The sequence below is a fragment of the Oncorhynchus keta genome, chromosome 20 (assembly GCF_023373465.1).
Source record: "Oncorhynchus keta strain PuntledgeMale-10-30-2019 chromosome 20, Oket_V2, whole genome shotgun sequence".
NCBI classification, from domain to species: domain Eukaryota; kingdom Metazoa; phylum Chordata; class Actinopteri; order Salmoniformes; family Salmonidae; genus Oncorhynchus; species Oncorhynchus keta.
This window is the reverse complement of record NC_068440.1, coordinates 14,491,368-14,519,298: the sequence shown is the minus strand read 5'-3', so window position 1 is coordinate 14,519,298 and position 27,931 is coordinate 14,491,368. Positions and strand designations below refer to the sequence as shown.

Genomic DNA, 27,931 nt, shown 5'->3' with positions numbered 1-27,931 from the left:
ATTGCACACTACTTTTCCCCAGGCCTCTAGTACAAATGAGTGTACCATTTAGGGAATAGGGTGTCATTTCAGATACACCCTTCATGCAAACGTCACCAGCATAATACATTTACACAAAGAACAGTAGGATACACGTTTTTACATTGGTCTTTAATGACAGCGCCACAGAGCTTTCATGACTATTGGCTTTTTAACATTATTACCCCATATGGGCTAACGACAACAAGTAACAGTATAAGACGGACCATAGTGAGGTTGATTTACAGTGTATTCGGAAAGTACCGGAAAGTACCCCTTGCCATTTTTCCCCATTTTGTTGCATTCCAGCCTTATTCTAAAATTAATTAAATAAATGTTTTTCCCTCATCAATCTACACACAATACTCCACAATGACAAAGCGATAACAGGCTTTATATTTCTTTTTGCAAATAAACAGAAATACCTTTTTTACATAAGTATTCAGAACATTTGCTATGAAAACTCAAAATTGAGCTCAGTTGCATCCGGTTTTCATTGATCAATCTTTTATTATTATAATATATATATTTTTTATTTGTACCTCCTTTTCTCCCCCATTTTGTGGTATCCAATTAGTAGTTACAGTCTTGTCTCATCGCTGCAACTCCAATACGGGAGAGGCGAAGGTCGAGAGCCGTGTGTCCTCCAAAACACAACCCAACAAAGCCTCACTGCCTCTTCACAATGCCCACTTAACCTGGAAGCCAGCTGGACCAATGTGTTGGAGGAAACACCGTGCACCTGGTGACTGTGTCAACATGCACTGCGCCCGGCACGCCACAGGAGATGCTAGTCCGCGAAGGGACAAGGACATCCCTGCCGGCCAAACCCTCCCCTATTCCGGACGACGTTGGGCCAATTGTACGCCACCCCATGGGTCTCCCGGTCGCGGCCGGCTGTGACAGAGCCTGGAATCGAACCCAGAAACTCTAGTGACACAGTTAGCACTGTGATGCATTTGATCAAAGACCTGAGTGGCGCAGTGGTCGATCTTGAGATGTTTCTTCAACTTGATTGGACATGGTTTGGAAAGGTACACCTGTCTATATAAGGTCCCGTAGTTGACAGTGGATGTCAGAGAAAAACCAAGTCATGATTTCGAAGGAATTGTCTGTATAGCTCTGAGACAGGATTTTGTCAAGGCACAGATTTGGGGAAGGGTACCAAAAAATGTTTGGAACCACCAAGTTTCTTCCTAGAGCTGGCTGCCCGGTCAAACTGAGGAATCAGGGGAGAAGGGCCTTGGTCAGGGAGGTGACCAAGAACCTGATGGTCACTGACAGAGCTCCAGAGTTCCTCTGTGGATATGGGAGAACCTTCCAGAAGGACAACCATCTCTGCATCATTCCACCAATTAGGCCTTTATGGTAGAGTGGCCAGACTGAAGCCACTCCTCAGTAAAAAGGCACATGATAGCCCGCTTGGAGTTTGCCAAAAGGTACCGAAAGGAATTTCAGACCATGAGAAACCACATGCTCTGGTCTTTTGAAACCAAGATTGAACTATTTGGCCTGAATGACAAGTGTCACATTTGGAGGAAACCTGGCACCATCCCTACAGTGACGCATGGTGGTGGCAGCATCATGCTGTGGGGATTTTTTTTAGCGACACTGACTGGGAGACTAGTCAGGATTGAAGGAAAGATAAACGAAGCAAAGTACAGAGAGATCCTTGATGAAGAGCGCTCAGGACCTCAGACTGGGGAGAAGGTTCACCTTCCAACAGGACAACGACCCTAAGCACACAGCCAAAACAATGCAGGAGTGGCTTCGAGGCAAGTCTCAATGCCCTTGAGTGGCCCAGCCAAAGCCCAGACTTGAACCCTGATCGGACATCTCTGGAGAGACCTGAAAATAGCTGTACTGCTACACACCATCTGACTTGACAGAGCATGAGAGGATTTGCAAAGAGTGGGAAAAACTCCCCAAATACAGGTGTGACAAGCTTGTAGCGTCATACCCAAGAAGACCAATCGCTGCCAAAGGTGCTTCAACAAAGTACTGACTAAAGGGTCTGAAAACTTACGTAAATGTGCTAAAATTTCTAAAAACCTGTTTTTGCTTTGTCATTATGGGGTATTGTGAGAGGGGTTGAGGCCATTTTTTCCTTGTTGATAAGACACAGCCAGAGGTCATTAAGTGCACAACTTCTTCATACAATTACAACAACTATCACCATTTGACATGCACCGCAGCATGCACCCATCATCACCATGAAAAAGAGCTTGACAAAAGGGCAAGTGTACAAGGTTTGTGATTATATTGGCATTTCAGGACTATAAAAAGATAGATAACAAAACAAATATGAATCACCAGTGATTAAAAGAAAGTTTACCAGCTAGAGTTTACCATCCAGGCTGTGCACATTCGGCCGTGATTGGGAGTCCCAGAGGGCGTCATCCAGGTTTGGCTGGGGTAAATAGGAATTTGTTCTTAACTGACTTGCCTAGTTAAATAAAAGGTTAAATAAAAATTAAATACAATATCCAGCGTGAAACTCAATCTGCGTCTGAAATGGCACCCTATTCCCTGTACACTGCACTACTTGGTCCAAAAGTAGAGCAATAAACAAGGAATAGGACGTCATTTTGGACACAACCACCAATTACGTTTTAGCCAGCAGTCCAGAGGTGAGTATAACAGCTGTAGTGCTGGTATAGTCTTGGTTACACCCAGAGAGATTCTATTTACCTTATGGTCAAACATACCAAGTGGTCTGGACACACTTACTGCTTGGCTAGAACAAAACCCTGCACCCACACCAGCCCTCGGCAGGGTAAGATTTGGCCACCCTTGACTGATTCCTGATTCAGCCACTGTTCCCACCCAAAGCAGATATCGAAAACACTTAACAGCTGAATAAATATATAAATAAATAAATTAATTAAAAAGATCACATTTAAACAAATGAAAGGTTTCTAGAGGTGCTTGAGGCTGAGAGGAGCAGGGAGGGGAGGAGACTAAAGATGAAGTGTCCACAGACCAGCAAACAGTCCTCAGAAGCCTTGTTTATACCTGGTGCTAACACACATCCACACACACCTGTCTGGTAAGATCAGGACAAAGGACTCATGTTAGAACCAGGTATAAATGGTGCTCGAGGCAGAAGGTTTATACTTAATGTCCTTCCTGATGCTTTGTTGTTTCCATAACAGAAAGGGCCTCCAGTTCCCTGGCCTAGCAACGTGGTTGCTACTCATTGAAATTAAAACAGTAGCATAACAAACGTAATATAGATTTGTTTCACACAATTTCCTCAAGTTGAGACTTCCCTCCCTCCCTCCACTGACTCCCTTACTGTCAGTAATACCAGCAACATAGCGGTCCACTGAACCACTGAGTCTTCAACCTTTTCCTAGGAGTCATCTGAAGGAAACATGTTGGGCTCCCAGGAACCTGGCCCCTGGCCCTGACAGCCTTAGCGGTTTTACCAAAGATTAAGTTTTAATTGCTTTTAGCTGAATTCATCTTGTGAATTTTCCTACAAGTAGCAGGAGGTCATCTTCCAACCAGACCGGATCAGAAGAGGCCCGAGTCAGACAGACCAGACCAGTGGAGAACTGACCAGCATCAATCCACTGAGACCGAAGAAATAGCTATCTAAATGAAATGTAGATTCTAAATGTCGATTTTAAATTCCCCAAAAAGTATAATTCCATTGTACATTCAGTGAGGTTTCTGTTAGTTATTTTGATGATGGGTTGTACATTGTTATCACTGGCTGGGTAACCAGCCCTTTGGGAGTCTGAAGGTTTTTCATGCAGGTCCATGGACAGGAAAGCTGGTCCACATGTCCTTGAGCGTTCATCCATACACACACTGTGCATGATTGCAATGTAGATTTTGTATGTATGCTTAGGTATATTCGCATACAGGGATACATTCTTAGGGATATATTTGTATAACCATCTGCACCACATACACATCTGGACGTTCCTGTTTTGAAAAAAAAAACGTAGTAAGTGTCATTCAGCAGGAATTCTTCAGGAAAAGTTACACTGAAACTGTGCTACATGACCGACTGATAACGATGTGTGTGTTAGGGGTGTCAGAGTGCCTTGGTGCTGGTTTGTGTGTGACGCACTGTGTTAGACGGGTTTCTGCGGGTAGCGGCTGTAGTAGTACACCTGGAAGAGAATGGTAATGTCCACTCACACCTGCAGCAGACCACAGGTCCAGAACTGGACAGGAGCCTCGGTCAGCAGGAAGTAACTCGTCTTAAAGGTGTCCCCACTCGTCCACATCATCACCACCTTTATACTGCAGGGAGCGAGGGAGGCGAGAGAACAGAGGGGGTGATAAACAGAATTTCAATGTTGGCAGAGCCAGAGACAGTGGCTGTGTACAAAACATGTCTTGCTTAAAACATACTAAAACTACATACTGTGTACTAATCATACTACATCATACTACATAATATTTATTACAAATGCATGCAGTAAGCAACAAATTAACATGCTCATCTATACTGAGAAGGCATCACCGAATGCACAATTGCGTTGTTTCCCTCCATTCATTCGTTCGTTTTGCTACAGCCTGTCCTCTTATCTAGTTTAGAGGTCGACCGATTCATCGGAATGGCCGATTAATTAGGGCCGATTTCAAGTTTTCATAACAATCGGAAATCAGTATTTTTTGGACACCGTTTTAAAACATTTTTTTTTTACACCTTTATTTAATTAAGCAAGTTTTATTTTTTTATTTTACCTTTAAAAGGTAAGTTGCTAGGCAAGTCAGTTAAGAACACATTCTTATTTTCAATGACGGCCTAGGAACGGTGGGTTAACTGCCTTGTTCAGGGCAGAATGACAGATTTATACCTTGTCAGAACGGGATTCGTTTTTGCCATCTTCCGGTTACTAGTCCAACGCTCTAACCACCTGCCTTACATTGCACTCCACGAGGAGCCTGCATGGCAGGCTGACTACCTGTTACGTGAGCGCAGCAAGAAGCCAAGGTAAGTTGCTAGCTAGCATTAAACTTATCTTATAAAAAACAATCAATCTTAACATAATCACTAGTTAAACTGGAAATATCATCAACCGTGTGTGGTTATCTAGCGTGTCCTGCGTTGGATCTAATTGATGCGGTGCCTGTTAATTTCTCATCGAATCACAGCCTACTTCGCCAAACGGGTGATGATTTAGCACTGTCGTTGCACCAAAGCTAACCATAAACATCAATGCCTTTCTTTAAAATCAATACACAAGTATATATTTTTTAAACCTGCATATTTAGTTAATATTGCCTGCTAACATGAATTTCTTATAATTAGGGAAATTATGTCACTTCTCTTGCGTTCCGTGCAAGCAGTCATGGTATATGCAGCAGTTTTGGCCGCCTGGCATGCTCGTAAGCATTCATTCAAACAGCACTTCTGTGCATTTGCCAGCAGCTCTTCGCTGTGCTTCAAGCATTGAGCTGTTCATGACTTCAAGCCTATCAACTCCCGAGATTAGGCTGGTGTAAACGATGTGAAATGGCTAGCTAGTTTGCGGGGTGCGCGCTAATAGAGTTTCAATAGGTGACGTCACTCGCTCTGAGACTTGGAGTAGTTGTTCCCCTTGCTCTGCAAGGGCCGCGGCTTTTGTGGAGCGATGGGTAACAATGCTTCGAGGGTGGCTGTTGTCGATGTGTTCCTGGTTCGAGCCCAGGTAGGGGCGAGGTGAGGGACGGAAGCTATACTGTTACACTGGCAATAATAAAGTGCCTATAAGAACATCCAATAGTCAAAGGTATATGAAATACAAATGGTATAGAGAGAAATAGTCCTATAATTCCTATAATAACTACAACTTAAAACTTCTTACCTGGGAATATTGAAGACTCATGTTAAAAGGAACCACCAGCTTGTTCTCATGTTCTGAGCAATGAACTTAAACGTTAGCTTTTTACTTGGCACATATTGCACTTTTACTTTCTTCTCCAACACTTTGTTTTTGCATTATTTAAACCAAATTGAACATTTCATTATTTATTTGAGGCTAAATTGATTTTATATTAAGGTAAAGGAAGTGTTCATTCAGTATTGTTGTAATTGTCATTATTACAAATAATAAAAACTAGAATAATACTTTTTTTTTAAATCAACAAAAACTAAATTGTCCGATTAATTGGTATCGGCTTTTTATGGTCCTTCAATAATTGGTATCGGTGTTGAAAAATCATAATCTGTCGACCTCTAATCTAGTTATCAACAGATTATCAACTGTTGTCAAACACACTTGGGTCTGAAAACATGTTTTTTCTTCCTTAGTCGGCAGTGATTTCTACTAGATGAAAAGTCAAAACGAGTATGACATCCTGTAATTTAAAGCATACTACATTTTCAAAATGTCACACTATAAAACGTTCTATTTTCGCATACTAAAAAAGCTTACTATTTAGAACACAACTAGAGGCATTCGGACACTGCCTTAATCCTGACAGAAAGAGACATCATGGGAATCATGGGAAAAGATTAACACAATAACAGACCAAACAGTTTCAGATGGGGATACTGACCCACTATTTCCAAAACAAACTTTTTAAAAAGGAAAGATTACTGGAATTCCTTCAAGTTCATTTGCCACCTCAACGCTTCTGGACTTTAGTTTGTGACGAGAGTGTTTCTTTAGGGCATCATCAACCCTGTTCCTGGAGAGCTACCTTCCTGTAGGTTCTCTCTCCAACCCTGTTCCTGGACAGCTAGCGTCCTGTAGGTTTTCGCTCCAACCCCAGCTGTAACTAACTGATTCAGTTTATCAACCAGCTAAATATTAGAATCACGTACGCTAGGTTAGGGTTGGAGCGAAAACCTACAGGACAGTAGCTCTCCAGGAACAGTGATGGAGAGCCCTACTTTAGGGTGAGATGTGGTCACTCCTCTCGGTGTCACTGAGCGGATAGGGAAGTAAAACACTAACAGTTACAGTAGAAGGGTGGTACAGCAGGAGGCCTCTATGTGCATGTTGTCTACTGTGCAAACACAGCTTTGACAACCCCCTTCTTAGATGAAGAAAACAGCATTGCTTATTATAATGGGTAAACGTAAAGTTTCATGGCGAGCTGGGTTCCCAGGAACTCTGCTCTACTCAGTTTGTTTTTAAAACGAGAAAAGCCTTGACAGAGTGTTGGTGATTATGGATGAAGCACTATAGACTGACAGTAGCCCCAGCTACTCCTCTTCCACCCACCCTCTCTCCTCTTTGTTTGTCACCCCAGGCTTCGTACTGAAGACAAGGACGGAAGGTAAACACTGACAAGGTTAGGACTGAGGCACAACCACAGTTAGCTAACAGCACTCAGCCTTCAGAAGTGTTTACAATAACTGCCTACCGCAACAACAGTCCTTTCTGAAAGCAGAGGCATCCTTCATCTGCTCTTCTTAATACAACCTGCCTTGTGTCGTGACATTTTGGAGTAGGGCCCTCTGCTCTGAGTGCCAGAGTCAAACCTGACACGTCAGGACTTTCGCTAATCTGAATAGAAACACATTCATTAAAAGGTGAGGGAGATGGAGAGGCTGAGGGGGGGGCTAATCTAATTGGTGTCAAGGGAAAACCTGGGTAGGGTGTTGTAAGGTTGCGGTGTACGTTTAAAATTAAAAATACTTATTCAGACAAAACATTTCTAGGCGTTACAGGGAATGGTTTTCTGCCCTAAGCAAATACACTGATGCCATATTCCATCATGGTATGCAGTACTAGGCCTAATAAATGAATCCATAATAAATCCAATATACATCCTATGAATATTATACTGTATCTGTGAGGTTATAATGATTGGGTCATAACCATACATGAATGTCTAGTATTGAATAGGCCTTGGCGGTATACCGTGTAGGGTAATCTTACCGCTACAGTATACAATGACATTCTAGACAATTCTCTGCTTCCTGTGGCAAGAGTTTGGGGAAAGCTTTCCTGTTTCAGCATGACAATGCCCCCGTGCACAAAGCATCCATACAGAAATTGTTTGTCGAGATCGGAGTGTAAGAACTTGACTGGCCTGCACGGAGGCCTGACCTCAACTCCATCGAACACGTTTGGGATGAATTGGAACTCAGACTGCGAGCCAGGCCTAATTGTTCAACATCACTGCCCGACCTCACTAATCCTCGTGGCTGAATGGGAGCAAGTCCCCACAGCAATGTTCCAACATCTAGTGGAAAGCCTTCCCAGAATAGTCTAATCTGTTTTTCCCCCTTTTGTATCCCAAAGTGTAATGGATTTATACTATAGTTTAGTTGGGAGCCGTAATGCAAAATTGGATGCCAGACGATGACGAAGAACACGAAGACCGGAGCCAGTGACTCACTGTTGTGCAGCATGCACCAGGTGACCTAGTTACAGTATGGAATTCACAACTACACATTTACCAGTTAGATATCTTATAACTATCAATTTAATTGTCTAAAAATGTGCTTTTGTTTTATAATTTACAAGCTAGTTAGCTATCTAGCTAAGTGGTTAGCTTCTTCCACAATCCAGCATTCAGTTGGTAACAGCAGAAGATCCCATCCTGTTATGTGCGTGAAGCAAACCGCGAGTAGCATTTTTGAGTTACTTACATAGTTTAGGTCAGAAACTGTATAAAATGTTTGCAATGTGCTCGTTAGCATTTAGTTAGCATTCTCTATGGGATTTTACATGTACTTGTTAGCATTCCAGGAAACGTCCAGTATTATACGGAGCCATGAGTGCATGGAGCTCTATTCCATCTTATATAGCGCAAGTGAACAGCAAACTTTTTTTTTTTTTTTTTTACAAATAAAAAAAACACATGGCACAACATCTCTCCCCCATGTGCCCTACTTGTTGTGTGTATGTACTGACATGTATGTGTAACTGATAGATGCACACACACATTTAAAAACATTATCATGTAGTGAATGTAAATTGGAGTCTTTGTGTCAGACCCCAGTAAGACTAGCTGTCTCCAATGGCGTCGGCTAATGGGGATCCTTTAAATCAAAATCATTGTTAACCTTCGGATTTAAGATGGGTATGAAAACAGCTCCCCTTGTGTTCAGTGCTAGTATTACCGAATATCCCTGTATGGCACAAGGTCGGTATGAAGGTATGACAATCTGGATACCGCCTAAGCCTAGTATTGACTACACTGCCAATACTTCTAATATGGTATCACTCTCCAAATGTAATTTGTCTGACACTTTATCAATGTTATTGGCAAGGTAACATGTTCAATGATCCATACAAATGAAATTAATGTTTTTTATTGTATTTATTTTTTTACCTTTATTTAACTAGCAAGACAGTTAAGAACAAATTCTTATTTTCAATGACGGCCTAGGAACAGTGGGTTTGTTCAGAACGACAGATTTGCACCTTGTCAGCTCAGGGATTTGAACTTGCAACCTTCCGGTTACTAGTCCAACGCTCTAACCACTAGGCCACCCTGCCACCCCATTGATGAAGATTTGATGCATTGAGGCCACAATGGTGGCTTCAAAGTAAGAAGACTATTCTCTAGCAGAAGCCACTTAGCAGATATTCAGAAGGGTTTGGAGGTAATTATCTTCAGGCTCATTACAGGGTACAGGTTCACCCCTAAACCCAAACACAGCCCCCATCGCAGTCTGTCTAATAGCTCGCACCCACAGGATGAGGGGAGAAGGAGGAGTGGGACCTGTCAAATCTTCTACATTATTCATGTCTCCATCTTCACCTCCCACTACCTAGCTCCCATTTAGCCCTTTCAGTTGTAACAAACTTTTTAATAACCTTACCCTGCATCTACTCATACTCCCCCTCCCCCTTGCATCTTTCTCTCCCTCCATCCTCCCCCTCCAAGGTACGAAACATGTTAGTCCTGGGGAAGAGGAGCAACATTTCTTTATTTTCTCTCAGAGTGCTGACATACAGTTTGGGCCAGCCCAGTGTGTAATGATGTGAAATCTGGTTTGAGGGTTTTATCAGTCCTCCTGCTGACTGTCTACGTCCCAAAGGGCACCCTATGTAGTGCACTACTTTTGACCAAAGCCCACCTATATAGGGAATGGGGTGCCATTTGGGACACGCACTCAGAGAGAATGCCGGGAGGTCGGGGACGGAGTCAGAACATACCTGGGAGATGATTCTAGAAGTCCCCAGCCACTTACAGAAGACTGACTAGGAGGTTAAATAAAGAGTATATATATCGGATGTGGTGGAGGATGAAAGATGCTCTGCATTTCATCAGGTAATCAGCAGCTCCAAAGCCGATGTGGGGGACGGCGGTGGGGTATGTTTCTGCTTAGACAAGTTGTCGCAGACTAGTCTGACAAGGTAGTGATGTAGTGTTGTTGAATGCAGACAGAGACTTGTATACTGAATTGATTTATTGGTCAAACAGTCAGACGGCAGGCTAAATAAGGAAGTCTCCCAGAGTGCTATCTGTCCTTGTGAAACAGCATATACAGAGAGGACTTATAAGGGCAGTCAGTAGGTGGTCTGCAGAACCTGTCCCTCCATGTTTCATTACCTGAATCTCAGGCCAGGGGCCCAGACACCAGCACCCCAGTATCCCCTGCCTCGCTTCCCCCCACCCCAGTCTCCCCCGCCTCGCCTCGCCTCGCACCCCCACCCCAGTCTCCCCCACCTTGCTCCCCCCAGTCTCCCCACGCCTCGCTCCCCCCCACCCCCCACCCCCCCCCCAGTCTCCCCCCCACCCCAGTCTCCCCCTGCTCCCCCACACCCCGTCGCCCCCCCACCCCCAGCCTCGCCACCCCCCCCCACCCCAGTCTCCCCCCACGCCACCCCCACCCCAGCCTCGCTCCCCCCACACCCCACGCCTCGCCCCCCACCCCAGTCTCCCCCACCCCCACCCCAGTCTCCCACGCCCCGCTCCCCCCCACCCCACCCCAGTCTCCCCCGCTCCCCCGCCTCGCCACCCCCCACCCCAGTCTCCTTCGCCTCGCTTTCCCCACCCCAGTCTGGACCAGTCTCTGAACATAACATCAAAACACACTCTGTTCTACTCATAGACATTAACGTCATTGGTTCGACTTCTCCCGTCGGTTTGTGTTCATTGCTGCCCTGCTACACACAGACGCATGCACACCCACACACCGCTGGAGACTGGTGTTATGCTGGTGTAATGCCAAAGTGACATCATTTCTACACACAGAGAGGCTGAGAGGGGCAGCCACACACACACACACACTACATACAGCAGTCTCCAAAACCACTGGTCAAACCAACCTCACGCTAAATCACCACACCAGGAAATATTCACAACATAATTCCTCTCATCTAAAGTGGCCACAGGGGATACATGCAGCAGGATTATCATTATGTGATTTGTAATTTACTGTGGAACAGAGTTTCATCTTCAAACAGTTCACACAGCCCTGTAGTTAAGCCTCAAATTCAAATTCATTCATTGTCTTTGACCATGGAGCTTGTTTTGACCTTGGAGCTTAGTTTGACAATGGAGCTTTAGAACAAACATTTTCTCCTCAAGGTCATTCAGCTAATCAGAACTCTCATTCATCCCCTTAAAACAAATACAGGATCGAGTGCAGAGGTAAAGTAACCTAGCAACAGCCTACCATAAACCCCAGTCCATAAACTGCCTGAACAGGTACAAAACAGTGGGAGAGAGAGGGGGCGGACGAAGTACAGACACCTAACAGAGCAGAGCAGGCAGAGAGAGAGAGGGAGCAGGACAGAACAGGCAGAGCCACTGCTGAGCAGATAACGCCACACTGAGATCTGCTCTTCACGGAGTCTGTTTGTACTGGGGACAGGACACGGGGCCAGGCACAGACACAGAACCAGGCACAGAGCCAGGCACAGACACAGAGCCAGGCACAGACACAGAGCCAGGCACAGACACAGAGCCAGGCACACAGCAGACATGGGGTTGACTTGGCAGCCTTGAAGTAAATACATGATTTGAAGCTGTACTGTAGCAATAGAAATGGAGGACTATATTTACATCAACTTTCAACTTAATTTCCCATCAAACCATGACAAGACAGATCAGCATTCACTTCCTGTAGACCAGCCTCCCCTATAATCTCTTCCCCCAGCCAACATCCACCATTTTAGCAGCCATGTTGGGTCACCTATGGTCCCCAGTCGCCCTCCTCTTTGTGTTGTAGTAATGATCTGTTTGGTAACTGTCTGCTAGAGGGGTCTTGCGCCTAGCTCTGACTGGTAGTGATGGAAAAGCAGAAGCATGCCTATAGCATCATTTGTCACAAATGGCACCCTTTTCCCTAATGGGCCATTGTCAAATGTAGTGCACTATATAGTGTCATGACTTTGGCCTGTGGGTAAGGTTTATGACCACCCTATAAATACCTTTCTCCCCTCTCTCTCTCTCTTGACTCTACTGAAGGACTCTTGAATAGCCTTTGTTAAACAGAGAGTCTGGGAACATCAAACAAGTGAGGGGAAAGGAACCATATTTCGGTAATAGAAACGGTTGAAAATATGCGTTGGTACTTAATGAATATGATGTCAGTACGGTTGTCATCTGAGACATTATGACTGATGACAGGACGACATAACTAGAATGTGTAGACTTTCACAGATACAGGGAGGTAATTTAGAATGCATAAGATACTGTATTTACCATAGCATGGCTTCTCCCTTTGTTCCTCAGTCTTCCCGCTCTTTCACTCACACCCAACCCCCTTTCCTTTGTGTAACCAGAAATTGTCGGCTCCGTCCAATCAAGAATTTACACCTTTCAGATGAGACTGAAATAAAGTGACGATTAATATTGACTGCTATTGGTGTAAAATATTACTAGGTCTTTCAGAGTTTATTTCGGAAGATAACAGCTCTTGTGGTGCCCCGTCTTTCTAGTTAATTACATTTACATGATTAGCTCAATCAGGTAAAATTAATTAAAGAGAAAGGATTTTATAGAATTGCATGTCATAGCACTTAATACGGCATAGCCAAAGACACGAGAATAGGGAATAGGGTGCAATTTGGGATGCACTTCTGTTGTCATTAATCATCTCTGGACCTGACTGGCATGGCATGTTCTGAGGTTTGGCTTAACCAATTGATTATTTTATTTAAAAAAAGGTATATTTGTTATTATGTGTCCTTGATAATCAATATGGTAATGAGCTACTCAATCTTTCTATTTTTAGTGATATATTATTTCGCCCATATTAGTCTGATGCATGGTCATTCAGAGACTATTTCAATTGTGTGTGTACATGTGTGTGTGTGTGTGTGTGTGTGTGTGTGTGTGTGTGTGTGTGTGTGTGTGTGTGTGTGTGTGTGTGTTGGTCATGACTAGTCACTACTGCATGACTCACAATAAGAACACGGAGAACAGAGCCATAAAACTAAATGATGACAGCAACGGCACTAAAGCTTGCATTATTGATTATTTATTATTGAACATCTCCATAATCATTATGATGATAACAGCATTAGAATGGAGCATTAACAATGAAGGTTCATGTTTTAAATGGATTTAATTGTCTCAGTGTGAATCCTGCCTAAGGATTTAATCGCTGGGGGAATGAAGGCAGTAAAAAGCCAATTAATTCAACAACTTAAGACAAATCTAAGGAGGCTTCCTGTTCAAAACAAAGTCATCCGTTTAAATCATATAAACCAAACAATATCTTCACTTCTAGTAGAAAATCCTTTCACTGAATGAACTAAATTCAGTCCCAGGCGGGTCTGTGAATTACATACCCAAGTGTTTAAGTAATTTATACACAGGTTATACACAGGTCTGCAGATTAAAATGAAAAGCCCAGTTTGAAGTAACAGATCTCATATTATAAACTGGGTGGTTCGAGCCCTAAATGCCGTATACCACGGGTATGACAAAACATTTATTTTTACTGCTCTAATTACGTTGGTAACCAGTTTATTTAAGCAATAAGGCACCTCGGGGGTTTGTGATATATGGTCAATATACCACGGCTAAGGGCTGAGCCTAGGCACTCCGCGTTGCGCATAAGAACAGCCCTTAGCGGTGGTATATTGGCCATATACCACACATCCTCGGGCCTTATTGCTTAAATTAACCACTGAAGCTCAGCAGCTGGGATATGAAGAGTAAGGAAGCAAGAGATGGGATGAAAGAGAGTGAATATCAAGTGAGAGAACGGGAAGACAACTGAATGGCGGCTGTAGTGTGCGTTTCGTCCTCACCTCATCCCCCCCAGTACTCTTGTTCTGGTAGTTACAGTAGAGCTGCGGCGTCCCCAGCATGGCCTCAGCGAAGACAGCCAGGAAGCCCAGGGTCTCTACGAACACAGAGGAGTCCAGCAGCAGGTACGTGATGTTCACGCTGCTGGCGGCCTACGCCACCACACACTGCATGTAGTCCACGAAACGACTCCACGACCAGAAGTGGCTCCATTCAAAGTCTGAGGCAGACAGGCACATGCAAAGATAGGAGACAAGTAAAGACACTACGAACAGTGATAAAACTAACAGTTCTTAAACTTTTCAGCTCAATTTATCTCCATAATAATACACTGGCTTTTGAGAAGATCATAATAAAAGCATCGCGTGTGACGCGAGACAAGGACACATAGCTGCATGGAAAATGCATTTGGAAAACCCTGAATGATTTACTGTAAAATGTTTCTGCCTCACCAAATGTTCCTTAAGTTAGTTTTTGCTTTGTTCCCTTTTCATCCGGGGAATAAATGACAAAAAATAAACAACAAAGTTGAGTTTAAGTCATGAATTCAACATGAAGATTATAACAAACTGCAGGACTGCAATACAATCTATAGTGACATCTGAGCTCGGAGACTGGCACTGCCACAACACATTGTTCTGCCTCAACCTTTAACCTATACAGGTACCCAAAAACAAATCGTAAACACGATCAGCGAACGGACAAGAAGGTAAGCGAGGAGGATGCATCCTTGTTTGGAGTGCTGAGGATAATGTTATGTCAAAATGTCAAACGTTTATTGTCTTCATTGATGCCTTCCCTGCTGTCAACACTGAGCTGCACGTAACGTATTGGAATACTTCTCGGAGCCTGACCCTGCTCTAAACAATGTTAAGGTGTCGCTGAACGGAGGGGGAAGAAGAGGTGGCGGGGGGTCCACTGTGCAGTATCTTCAATAGGATTTTTCCAACCCTCTACCTCCATGATGAAATTAGAGCTTCTACTGATCTAAAAGACAAGCTCCTTGATATTCCCACTCCAACACACCTAAACTAAATAAAAGTGAGCAATTTGAACAAACTCATACAGTTTCCACCTTTCTGATTCAGAGGGGTTGGGTTAAATGCGGGAGACATTTCAGGTGAACGCGTTCAGTTGTACAAGTGACTAGATCATCAAATCAAATCAAATTTATTTATATAGCCCTTCGTACATCAGCTGATATCTCAAAGTGCTGTACAGAAACCCAGCCTAAAACCCCAAACAGCAAACAATGCAGGTGTAAAAGCATATCCCCCCCCCTTTCATCTAAAATGACATGGTGGATTTGGTTTCCTACCCTTTTCCATAATCACATTGCCTTCTGATACACACGAAGAGGTACGACACCTTACATGACCCGTCCTGCTGACTTACTGAGACTGATTGCATTCTAGAGTGGAACAACTAATAGGTTTGACATGTCAATTTAATGTATTTTATTGAAATACTGATGTGAAACTGGTCTGAGATTTACATGGGATTTCTGACTAATACGCATTGCAGACAGGTGTATGTGAGAGTCAGGGTGTGCATGATCGATCATCATGTCTATGGTCTGCAACTCAAAAAGCACCCAATCAGGGTCCTGCTAGCAGTCTGACCTGTATACAGGATCTAAAGGAAATGTACGCCCAGAGATGAGTGTATTGGGGATAACAACATAAAGGAGTACTAAAACCCATCCTCCGCAGACACACCACAGAATAGAAATGTTACTTCCAGGTTCCCAACGTGAAAGAAATTAGAGGGAAATTGCTTTTTGTAGTGATAGAAGAGAATTGTTTCAGGTGTTAACAGCAGTACCTTAGCGTGCGACACCCAACTGTGCCACTCATCTACCCTGGGGTGCCCTCGACTCCCCTCCTCCGCTCCTCTTTCATCCCTCTGTTTACTCTGACACGGTGCCACTGTGTGTGTGTGTGTCCACCACGGGGACAGTGTGGGGGAGAGAGCTGGCTTCATGTCAAAACGTACCCCCTGTTGCCCGTGCACAACACGCACACACACTTTCTGCTCACTGAGCAATGGTAAATGTGTAAGCAGGCAGGCATGTGCCAGAGCTAGATATTCTTTTGCAGTAGTTTATCTCCCCAGGACATTAGTTAGAGGGTGTCGTTTAGCCTGCCAGGTCTACACTTCCCATAATCACATGTTGTCAATCATGTAATTCATAGTCCATAATCATGCAGAGAAAACAGCTACCTACAAAATGGTCTAGGAAAAAAAAGAACCTGCTTTTTGGGGCCAAGTCAAAGCAAGGTGTGTGAGGAGAGTAGGATGTGAATCGGAAGGGTACCAATGAATCACACCATACAGGAGAGAGTGATGACTAATAAGCAACAAAAGATTATATAAGTAGACTATTCTCAATGCCCCTGTTCGCTGCCCCTGTCCTGCCTGACTGTCCCTGTCCTCCCTGACTGTCCCTGTCCTCCCTGACTGTCCCTGTCCTGCCTGACTGTCCCTGTTCTCCCTGACTGTCCCTGTCCTCCCTGACTGTCCCTGTCCTGCCTGACTGTCCCCCCTGACTGTCCCTGTCCTCCCTGACTGTCCCTGTCCTCCCTGTCCCTGTCCTCCCTGACTGTCCCTGTCCTCCCTGCCTCCCTGACTGTCCCTGTCCTGCCTGACTGTCCCTGTCCTCCCTGACTGTCCCTGTCCTCCCTGACTGTCCCTGTCCTCCCTGACTGTCCCTGTCCTCCCTGACTGTCCCTGTCCTCCCTGACTGTCCCTGTCCTCCCTGACTGTCCCTGTCCTCCCTGACTGTCCCTGTCCTCCCTGACTGTCCCTTTACCAGTACACAGGCCTAATAACCAACTCCCCTCACATCTCTGGTAGTGCCAAATACTGCTGAACGCTCCTATTCGCTGGTCCAAATGTCAACAGACATCCTAAAAAGGGAACAGAATAGAAGACAAACAATAGCATGTGATTTGAATTTTGATGCAGAGTGAAACTAAATGTATCCCTGGATCTGTAGAACACTACCACAAAGCTGAGAAAGATTATCCAAACTAGACCGCCGTTTGAGCAGCTTTTGACTTCCACCTGGGGTAGGTAATCCGTAGGTTTACTCATACACCTAAACGTCGTACTCTCTTAACCTGAACGATCTCTTTAAAGTCAACCTTCCCGTCGGCCTGACAGCCGTCTCATAAACCAGATTAAGATCCTATCATAACCAGTCACTAACTTCATAATACCAGAACTACCTTGAGGATTTTTAACAACCAGATATGCTGAGATCCAGGGTACAGTCTCCATGCTTGCACGCACAATACACAAACACACATTACCAAATGACAGGGGCGGAGACAGAGACATAATGGTCTTGTGAAGTCGTTACCCTAAATTCACAGCCAATTTAACCCAGAACATGTTCCAAAGAAACAGTCCACTGACGCAGGGAGGGAGGAAAGAGTTTGCTCTCGGTTTGAACTCACAAGGAGGAAGCTTAATGCACTTCTCCAGAGTGATTGGGACATAATTGTTTTTGATTGGACAACCTGCCGCGATAATGGAGCCTGGAGAGAGAGTCTCAGAGGGGAGCCAGCTCTGTTCGTACTGTGATGTACAAACAGTTCAATACAAGCACAGAACACACACAACAACGTTTGGAATATACAGAAATATTCTGGTTCCACGGGTCCGTATTACACTTCAGTGGTAATGTGTCAGAATACTGTTTCGTTAGTCTCAGTTTGACACTCACATTTACAACTTCAGTGAAAGCAGGTGAAATGTTATTGAAATACTCAATTGTAGCCAAACACAAAGCCCGAAACCCCAACAAAGATAAGGAGACGTCAGAACTATCTGTTACTCCCAAACTACATTGAGACAATCGCCCTTTAGGAAGTTCGCCAGAGAGTTGTTGGCTGAGGAATTCCTCTTTCCTCTCTCATCAATAGTAGATTACAACATGCCTCTCCTTCATATCTCTTCCTGGATTAATCAATAGATGAACAGACCCATACGTGTATAGCAGACAGACGAGCAAAAGTTCTGTCAATGATAATCAAGGTTGGCAGAGAGAGGTGATGGATTGCCAGAGACTGCGAGAGGCCAGGAAGACGGCTGAGAGGCCGCACAGGCCAAGGAGGTAGAGGCAGGGGCAAAGAGAGAGGCAGAACCAGAGAAGAGGAAGGAGGTCTGGGAGACAGAGATCCAGAGAGCCCGGAAAGCAGAGAGGCTGAGCTCCAGATCCAGCCCAAAGCCAGGCAGAGGCCAAGGAGAACACAGCCTGGCTCTGGTTCCAGCTCCACTGCCAAGAAATGTGCCAACTGAACTCTGGTTCCACTGCCAAGTGCCAACTGTTTCATGTACAGTCCAGAACCATGATCGTACATGTGGCACACAAAACGGCAGCTTTTAAAATGTGTTTATTTTTTTTAACTAGGCAAGTCAGTTAAGAACTAGTTCTTATTTACAATGGAAGGCCAAGCCCTCCCCTAACCTGGATAACGCTGGGCCAATTGTGGGCCACCATATGGGACTCCCGATCACGGCCGGTTGTGATACAGCTCGGGATCGAACCAGGGTCTGAAGTGACGCCTCTAGGACTGAGATGCAGTGCCTTAGACCGCTGCACACTCGGGAGCCCCTTTTGACGAGGTAAGTTGAAGTCAGAATTAAGCTTTTTCTCCTGTGATGAGAAGAAAGCCAGCTTACCATACCACTGGAGTTGTGCTGTAGAACAACATCATGCTGGGTGAAAAACAATTTGATAAGTTGTAAGAAGTTGGCAACAACTCCGCCAGTTAACTCCTAGTTCCCAATCACAAACACACAACTCCAAACACAGAGGCTGAATAAAGGGTGAAAATGTATTTTGGATTTCTGAAAAGAATATCTCAGACAGTCTGCACCTTTCTCTGCAACTATCATTGGATTCTACAATGCATAATCAATCAAAGAGAGAAGACAAGTGAACCTAATAAAGCGTGATGGATAGTCGTTCTGAGAAGGCAAATTACATCACTGTCAGTGAGGACTATGGCCAATATACAACACAGAGCATTACTGCATCTTCACAGGCACTGTGGGCATTTGTTATTTCCCAGCACCACCTACTGTTCACACAGAGGATAGCAACTGCTCTCCAAGTACAAAGCAGCAGTGTCAACTAGAACTTAACACGACATTGAGATCCATTGTTAGTAAATCCATATTTATGATGGGCATCACACGCTACTCACACAAACAAAGTTCTCAGCACAATGAAACGGGTACAATTGAGCGACTGAAAGGTTGCAAGACTCCTCCGTTCTCTCAACATTATAGCAGCTGGTCCTCAGCCCCTCTCAGCTGCTATAATGTAACAAGAGGGAGTTGAAACAAAGGGCAAAGATAGAGGTAGAATAACAAAGAGAGAGCTAGGAAGACCACAGTCTCTAACGGTCCCATCTGAGTTGTCTGTGCCTCCTCAGCAAGCTGGTGTGAATCCAAGTCATCATCATTGTTGTTTTACCAGACAGGACCACAGAGGACAGGCCGTGGGTAGTGCACATTAGCTTTCACATGCAGCATTTAATACAATTGTTGTTGTCACGCTATCGACAACAACAAAAAACACTGAGCATAGTTCATTTCAAACCAAGAAACAGTCAAATCATGACTTTTCTAGCCACAAAATAGCCGAGCAGTTAGTCTCACGGTCAATAACATTAAGTGAACAGCAACAATCATAGTCTCAATACATATGGTTAATCAATATATAGGAGTCTAGAATGCATGCATTTTAATGTTCTGAGTAAGAATCTGAGTCATCACAATCAGACATCGCAACGAACTGAAGCAAAATTCAATTTCCATGAACATACATGCTATAGTAAACTAATATCAGAAGCATAAAAAGCGTTTTACACACCAACACACTTCAAGCTATTGACTATAGCTAACATGCATTGTGAACTTCCATGCGAACACTATAACAACTATATTGGTTCTTCATCAATCACAAATATGACGAGGAAGGATCACATGCGATGCAGGAGGATGCATGCCAGGTTAGTGCAGGAGGATGCATGCCAGGTTAATGCAGGAGGATGCATGCCAGGTTAGTGCAGGAGGATGCATGCCAGGTTAATGCAGGAGGATGCATGCCATGTTAGTGCAGGAGGATGCATGCCAGGTTAATGCAGGAGGATGCATGCCATGTTAGTGCAGGAGGATGCATGCCAGGTTAGTGCAGGAGGATGCATGCCAGGTTAGTGCAGGAGGATGCATGCCATGTTAGTGCAGGAGGATGCATGCCAGGTTAATGCAGGAGGATGCATGCCATGTTAGTGCAGGAGGATGCATGCCAGGTTAGTGCAGGAGGATGCATGCCAGGTTAGTGCAGGAGGATGCATGCCATGTTAGTGCAGGAGGATGCATGCCAGGTTAGTGCAGGAGGATGCATGCCATGTTAGTGCAGGAGGATGCATGCCATGTTAGTGCAGGAGGATGCATGCCATGTTAGTGCAGGAGGATGCATGCCATGTTAGTGCAGGTGGATGCATGCCATGTTAGTGCAGGTGGATGCATGCCATGTTAGTGCAGGAGGATGCATGCCATGTTAGTGCAGGAGGATGCATGCCAGGTTAGTGCAGGAGGATGCATGCCAGGTTAGTGCAGGAGGATGCATGCCAGGTTAGTGCAGGAGGATGCATGCCAGGTTAGTGCAGGAGGATGCATGCCAGGTTAGTGCAGGAGGATGCATGCCATGTTAGTGCAGGTGGATGCATGCCAGGTTAATGCAGGAGGATGCATGCCATGTTAGTGCAGGAGGATGCATGCCAGGTTAGTGCAGGAGGATGCATGCCAGGTTAGTGCAGGAGGATGCATGCCATGTTAGTGCAGGAGGATGCATGCCATGTTAGTGCAGGAGGATGCATGCCAGGTTAGTGCAGGAGGATGCATGCCATGTTAGTGCAGGAGGATGCATGCCATGTTAGTGCAGGAGGATGCATGCCATGTTAGTGCAGGAGGATGCATGCCATGTTAGTGCAGGAGGATGCATGCCATGTTAGTGCAGGAGGATGCATGCCATGTTAGTGCAGGAGGATGCATGCCATGTTAGTGCAGGAGGATGCATGCCATGTTAGTGCAGGAGGATGCATGCCATGTTAGTGCAGGTGGATGCATGCCATGTTAGTGCAGGTGGATGCATGCCATGTTAGTGCAGGAGGATGCATGCCAGGTTAGTGCAGGAGGATGCATGCCAGGTTAGTGCAGGAGGATGCATGCCAGGTTAATGCAGGAGGATGCATGCCAGGTTAATGCAGGAGGATGCATGCCAGGTTAATGCAGGAGGATGCATGCCAGGTTAATGCAGGAAGATGCATGCCAGGTTAATGCAGGAGGTTGCATGCCAGGTTAATGCAGGAGGATGCTGATGAGATAGTGGCAGTTAGTACTGTAAATGGAGCAATAACAGAGGGAGTGCCACATAAGTCCATGTAGTAAGGACAGAAAGAGCGAGTTTAAGGGAGGAAGGAAGATGAATGACTGGATGGCAGAGAGAGACAGATGGCACCTACCCAGAAAGAACTTCTTAGGGACTGTTACAAAATAAGAGGAAAGGGAGAAAAGAGAGCTTGGTTTCCCTAAAGAGAGGTAGGTTTCCCTAAATAGAGCTTGGTTTCACCTTGTGCTACAGACCAGAACTGACCCACAGTGTCAAGTGAGGAGAGGTTTATTCTTGACATACGGTGAGTGATTTCAAAAGGACGACCCCCATTACTAATTCCCTGTAGGAATTAACAGAGTTGAAATCTCAATGTTTGTTTTAAGTCAGAGTTGAAACCTCAACGTTTGGGTCGGACAAAGTAGAAAACTCAAATGTTGACCAGAGTTGAAACTTCAACATTTGTTTTACGTCTGACAGAGTTGAAACCTCCACATTCGTTTAAAAGTTTGACTGATCTCAAACCAACTGACCCACCTCCCATGATCCTGCCAATTTGATTGGTTACCAAACTCTGGATTGAGGCCCCATGAGTGCAGCACCGAGAGTTTAATGTTCTAATATTGCGTTGGCAGAGGAACACAGGTGTAGATCAGTCAGTCAGTCTATATAGCCAACAGGCTGAGGAAGGGCATTATGAGCCAGATACAGCAGCCAGCACCCTCTAGTTCCGCAACAGATCAAATCTAATTTTATTGATGATCCACATCCTGTTATTATGGCAATATTTAATATGAAGAATGTTCATGTTTAGCATTTTATAATTTTCCCTTTCTGTAATACACATGAATCTATCAGTCTTCTGTTTGTGCAAAGGTGCGGGTGAATTTTATTTTTCACCAGATTAGTCTCATTGAGATTAACAATATATTTTACAAGCGAGACCTGGCCGAAAATAGCAGCACACAAAGTTGCAGACACATTTACAACATAAAACACACAGCAATACAATTTAAAAAAAACTAAACATCCATTTACACATTGAACAGCAAGATGGTTTGGGAAATGTAAAGTGTGGTGCAGCTCGGGGTCAAAGCATTGACAGCCCCCTGCATCATCAGTGTGAATATTCTGAATTGTTTTCATATCTCTGTTGATAGTATTTGACACCAGACTGGAGGTGCAAGGCCCGAGAACACAGTGATTATTACTCTATTTTGTGACAATGATTCTGCAGCAGCTAACAAATCAATGCCTTTTTGTTTTCCTACAAGCCTCTCGGGCTGGTGTTTACAGAACATGTTGTGCTGTCTGATTAGGATATTAAGGGCCTGTCTCCAAGAGGCCAGTTACATACTTCTCTGCTCCTGTGTGGGATATTGTAAACATTTTGCAAACTTGTAATAAACTGGATAGATTTTTTTTTAATTGAGTTTCTGTGACTCCTCTTCTCTTTCGTTCACCTGGAAGTCCCTATTACAAAGACGAACTAGAGGTGTACAGTACAAGGCAAGTAGGTTCAGTAGGCAAATGGTTTCAAACATTGCAGATAGAAAATGTCATGATGAGCCAACATATGACATAATATGATTTACTGCTAAAACCACTTAAATCTAACCGCACACACTCAGAGATAAACCCCCCCAGCTTATTCTACATGTTAAAGGCATGTTTGATCTACAGGTTGGTGATAAAACCAAGCATTATCAGTAGCTCACGCCACGATGCGAACAGAGGCTATGAACTGATTATAAAGCCACAAAGAGGAGCTAGGAACCGGGAGGTTAAAGACACGTGTAAAGAGGTGAGTAAGGACAGGCCAGGGAGGAGGATACTGACCTGTGAATGAACGTTTCTTAGTCTGGAGTTCGGTGGCCACGCGGACGTTGGTACACAGGTCGAGCATGCTCAACATGGTGGCGATCACGACCATGCTCTGCCACAGGAGTGGTGTCTCAAAGTAGCGCCCAAACCTGGACAGAGAAGACCGGGAGGGAGAGACTAGTCAGGCTCAAGGGCAGTAATAAAGTTCCCGCGCTGGAGACAATAGGGATTTGTTGAAACCAAGCCAGAACTGTGCTATCCAAACTCATATGACTATTCAGTGAGAGGCCGTGTCATTTTCAAACACTGTAAATTCTGAAGGGCCAAATAGTTGACGTCTGTCTGTTCTTTAAAATGCACTTAGTCTACAGCCTTCACATGCATCAATGCACATTTGGAATAATATGCAACAAGTGTACCACACCTGTGGCAAAACTTACCTGAACAGTATACGTAGGATGTTGGCCACCAGTAGGACGAGGCAGACATAGGTGGAGAATCCCTCTGCGTTCTGTGTCTGTCTGATGTCCCTGTACTGGGGGATGTAAAGGCACCACTCCACCAAACACCATAGCCCCCGCAGCAATCCATGCCACCAGTTGGTTCAGGACATACATGAGCTGCTCAAACATCTCATCTTCTCTCTCTGTTCTCTAGTCTACCAGAGCACAGCAAAACATGGAAAGTGCCAAAGGGTTGTGCAAAGTTCTAGTGAACTGCACTTGCCTTTCGATAAAGCGGTGAAGCCTAGTCAGAGAATGTGGATAGAGTGGTGCCTTTGGATGCTTATTTACAGTCAACTACTGGATCAATAACTAATGAAGGGGACATAATGATGCCTTCCTGACATTGAAAAAAAAATCCCTTCTTTCAACTCGGATGTAATGCAGGAAGAACTGTGTCCATCAATTATGTTCTATTGAACAGTTTAGCGTAAAATCCAGAGGGTCTACTTTAGCAGAAATCCTGAGGGTCTACTTTAGCAGAAATCCAGAGTTGAAATGACGAGTTGATCGTGTATCAATAAACATTCACGTGGCGCTACTGATACTAATGTAAATATATGAGAGGTTAGAAAAGCACAATCTAACAAGTTGAATGTTACAATTGAGCACATCGTTGGCCAGAAAACTCAAACGTGCAGCAGGTCGGTCGACCAATCAAATTAATGCAATATTATTTAAAAGCAGCTTCGATTTACTGGCTTGATCGCGATTTGTATAGAAAACTAAAAGTCGACGCTCGACATTTCCTTTACAGTTGTCCCTAGGCTAGTCGAAGCGACTCAAATCCCCAGTGCGCTAGATGGGTTTGCAGTTTTAACTGGACGGCAGCAGGAATCCATGCAGCACATAACTATTATTTACAAAATCCCTTTTATCTGGAAAATATCATTCCAGCTAAAATCGAGAGAGCATGAACTGACCCGAAAGTACTAAAACACCTGCGTCCACCGGCTCTCTCCCCGCCCTAAAAACCAAAAGATTAAAAAAAAAATAATACGAAAGATCGATCAGCGCTTCCGTGTACGTCAAAATCGTCACTCCCTGTTTTGCCAAGATCTGTGTTTGGTTTCATGGTCCGAGACAGAATTCATTTGGAAGGGGACATCTACCACTTCTTAGTATATTTATAGCCTATTGTACTTGTCCTATTTTGAGATGTTGTACATAGGCCTATATTTGTGTATTTGTACTTTTCTTACATCATTATCATGTTGAGAATAAGGGATGATTGCAGTGTGCCCGGATTAAGAAGCTTTGCTGAGTTTACATAATGGTGGATGACTGTCATCTGTCAGAGAATAACATTCTAAATGGATGGTCTCTTATATATATAAAAAAAAACTGTCATGGAGTCCCAAAGAATCTGAAATATCCATTGAGATCAGATCAACACAGAGAGGTGCATCTAAGGGTTTTAACTTGGTGTCCTGAGAGAAATGCCTGAAGGTCATCAATCATCACAAAGCTGGAACATGTTGGTAAAAGTCAGAAAAGTCAGCAACAGAAAGGAATTGGTGTTTAAAACGAGACTGAAACAAAAAAGTTGAGCCTACCGTTCTGTAGTCCATTCCTCTTAAATGTTGTTTCAGTTTGACTACCAACCAGTCTGTGCTGTATAACCACACCTAGTAGGCCACAATGCATTAGCTATACTGAACAGAAACACAAATACAACAATTTCAACGGTTTTACTGAGTTACAGTTCATAGGAAATCAGTCAATTGAAATAAATAAATTAGGCCAGGTGCAGTCATGGTGAAGTAGCAGGTGAAGATGTGGAGGTCCTGGACTGGCGTGATTACATGTGGTCTCTGGCAACAGCTCTGGTGGACATTTCTGCAGTCAGCATACCAATTCCAAGCTCCCTTAGACATCTGTGGCATTGTGTTGTGTCACAAAACGGCACATTTTAGAGTGGCCTTTAATTGTCCCCCAGCACAAGGTGCACCTGTGTAATGATCCTGCTGTTTCATCCACTTCTTGATATGCCACACCTGTCAGGTGGATGGATTATCTTGGCAAAGGAGAAATGCTCAATAACAGGGATGTAAACACATTTGTGCACAACATTTGAGAGAAATAAGATTTTTGTGCGTATGAAACATTTCTATATTTTATTTCTCTGTATATATCAATGATGTTGCTCTTGCTGCGGGCGATTCCCTGATCCACCGCGACGCAGACGACACCATTCTATATACTTTCGGCCCGTCATTGGACACTGTGCTATCTGACCACCAAACGAGCTTCAATGCCATACAACACTCCTTCCGTGGCCTCCAACTGCTCTTAAACGCAAGTAAAACCAAATGCATGCTTTTCAACTGATCGCTGCTTGCACCCGCATGCCCGACTAGCATGACCACCCTGGATGGTTCCGACCTTGAATATGTGGACATCTATAAGTACCTAGGTGTCTGGCTAGACTGCAAACTCTCCTTCCAGACTCATATCAAACATCTCCAATCGAAAATCAAATCAAGAGTCGGCTTTCTATTCCGCAACAAAGCCTCCTTCACTCACGCCGCCAAGCTTACCCTAGTAAAACTGACTATTCTACCGATCCTCGACTTCGGCGATGTCATCTACAAAATTGCTTCCAACACTCTAATCAGCAAACTGGATGCAGTTTATCACAGTGCCATCCGTTTTGTCACTAAAGCACCTTATACCACCCACCACTGCGACTTGTATGCTCTAGTCGGCTGGCCCTTGCTACATATTCGTCGCCAGACCCACTGGCTCCAGGTCATCTACAAGTCCATGCTAGGTAAAGCTCCGCCTTATCTCAGTTCACTGGTCACGATGGCAACACCCATCCGTAGCACGCGCTCCAGCAGGTGTATCTCACTGATCATCCCTAAAGCCACACCTCATTTGGCCGCCTTTCGTTCCAGTACTCTGCTGCCTGTGACTGGAACGAATTGCCTCATCCCCATATTGTTATTTATTTTTTTGCTTCTTTGCACCCCAGTATCTCTACTTGCACATTCATCTTCTGCTCATCTATTACTCCAGTATTCAATTGCTAAATTGTTATTATTTTGCCACTATGACCTATTTATTGCCTTAGCTCCCTAATCTTACTTCATTTGCACACACTGTATATAGACTTTTCTATTGTCTTATTAACTGCACGTTTGTTGATTCCATGTGTAACTCTGTGTTGTTATTTGTGTCTAAATGCTTTGCTTTATCTTGGCCAGGTCGCAGTTATAAATGAGAACTTGTTCTCAACTGGCCTATCTGGTTAAATAAAGGTGAAATAAAAAATAAAATAAATAAGATGAAGCATGGTGGTGGCAGCATCATGCTGTGGGGGTGTTTTTTAGCAGCAGGGACTGGGAGACTTGTCAGGATCGAGGGAAAGATGAACGGAACAAAGCACATAGAGATCCTTGATGAAAACCTGCTCCAGAGCACCCAGGACCTCAGACTGGGGTGAAAGTTCCCCTTCCAACAGCACAATGACCCTAAGCACTCAGCCAAGACAACGCAGGAGTGGCTTCGGGACAGGAAGCTTGGCCCTAGTGATGTACAGTTGAAGTTGGAAGTTTACATACACTTAGGTTGGAGTCATTAAAACTCGTTTTTCAACCTCTCCACAAATTTCTTGTAAACAAACTATAGTTTTGGCAAGTCGGTTAGGAAATCTACTTTGTTCATGACACAAGTAATTTTTCCAACAATTGTTTAGAGACAGATTATTTCACTTATATTTCAATGTATCACAATTCCAGTGGGTCAGAAGTTTACATACACTTAGTTGACTGTGCCTTTAAAAAGCTTGGAAAATTCCAGAAAATGTCATGGCTTTAGAAGCTTCCGATTGACTCAAATGATGTCAATTAGCCTATTGGGAGGTGTACCTGTGGTCCTTCTGTAGCTCAGTTGGTAGAGCATGGCGCTTGTAACGCCAGGGTAGTGGGTTCGATCCCCGGGACCACCCATACGTAGAATGTATGCACACATGACTGTAAGTCGCTTTGGATAAAAGCGTCTGCTAAATGGCATATATTATTATATTATTACCTGTGGATGTATTTCAAGGCCTACC

General features: G+C 44.2%; 1 pseudogene; it reads right to left on the bottom strand.

Moving 5' to 3' along the window:
• On the bottom strand, positions 1–27,900 carry LOC118399455 (solute carrier family 66 member 2-like; annotated as a pseudogene).
• Between the last annotated feature and the right edge of the window lie 31 nt (positions 27,901–27,931).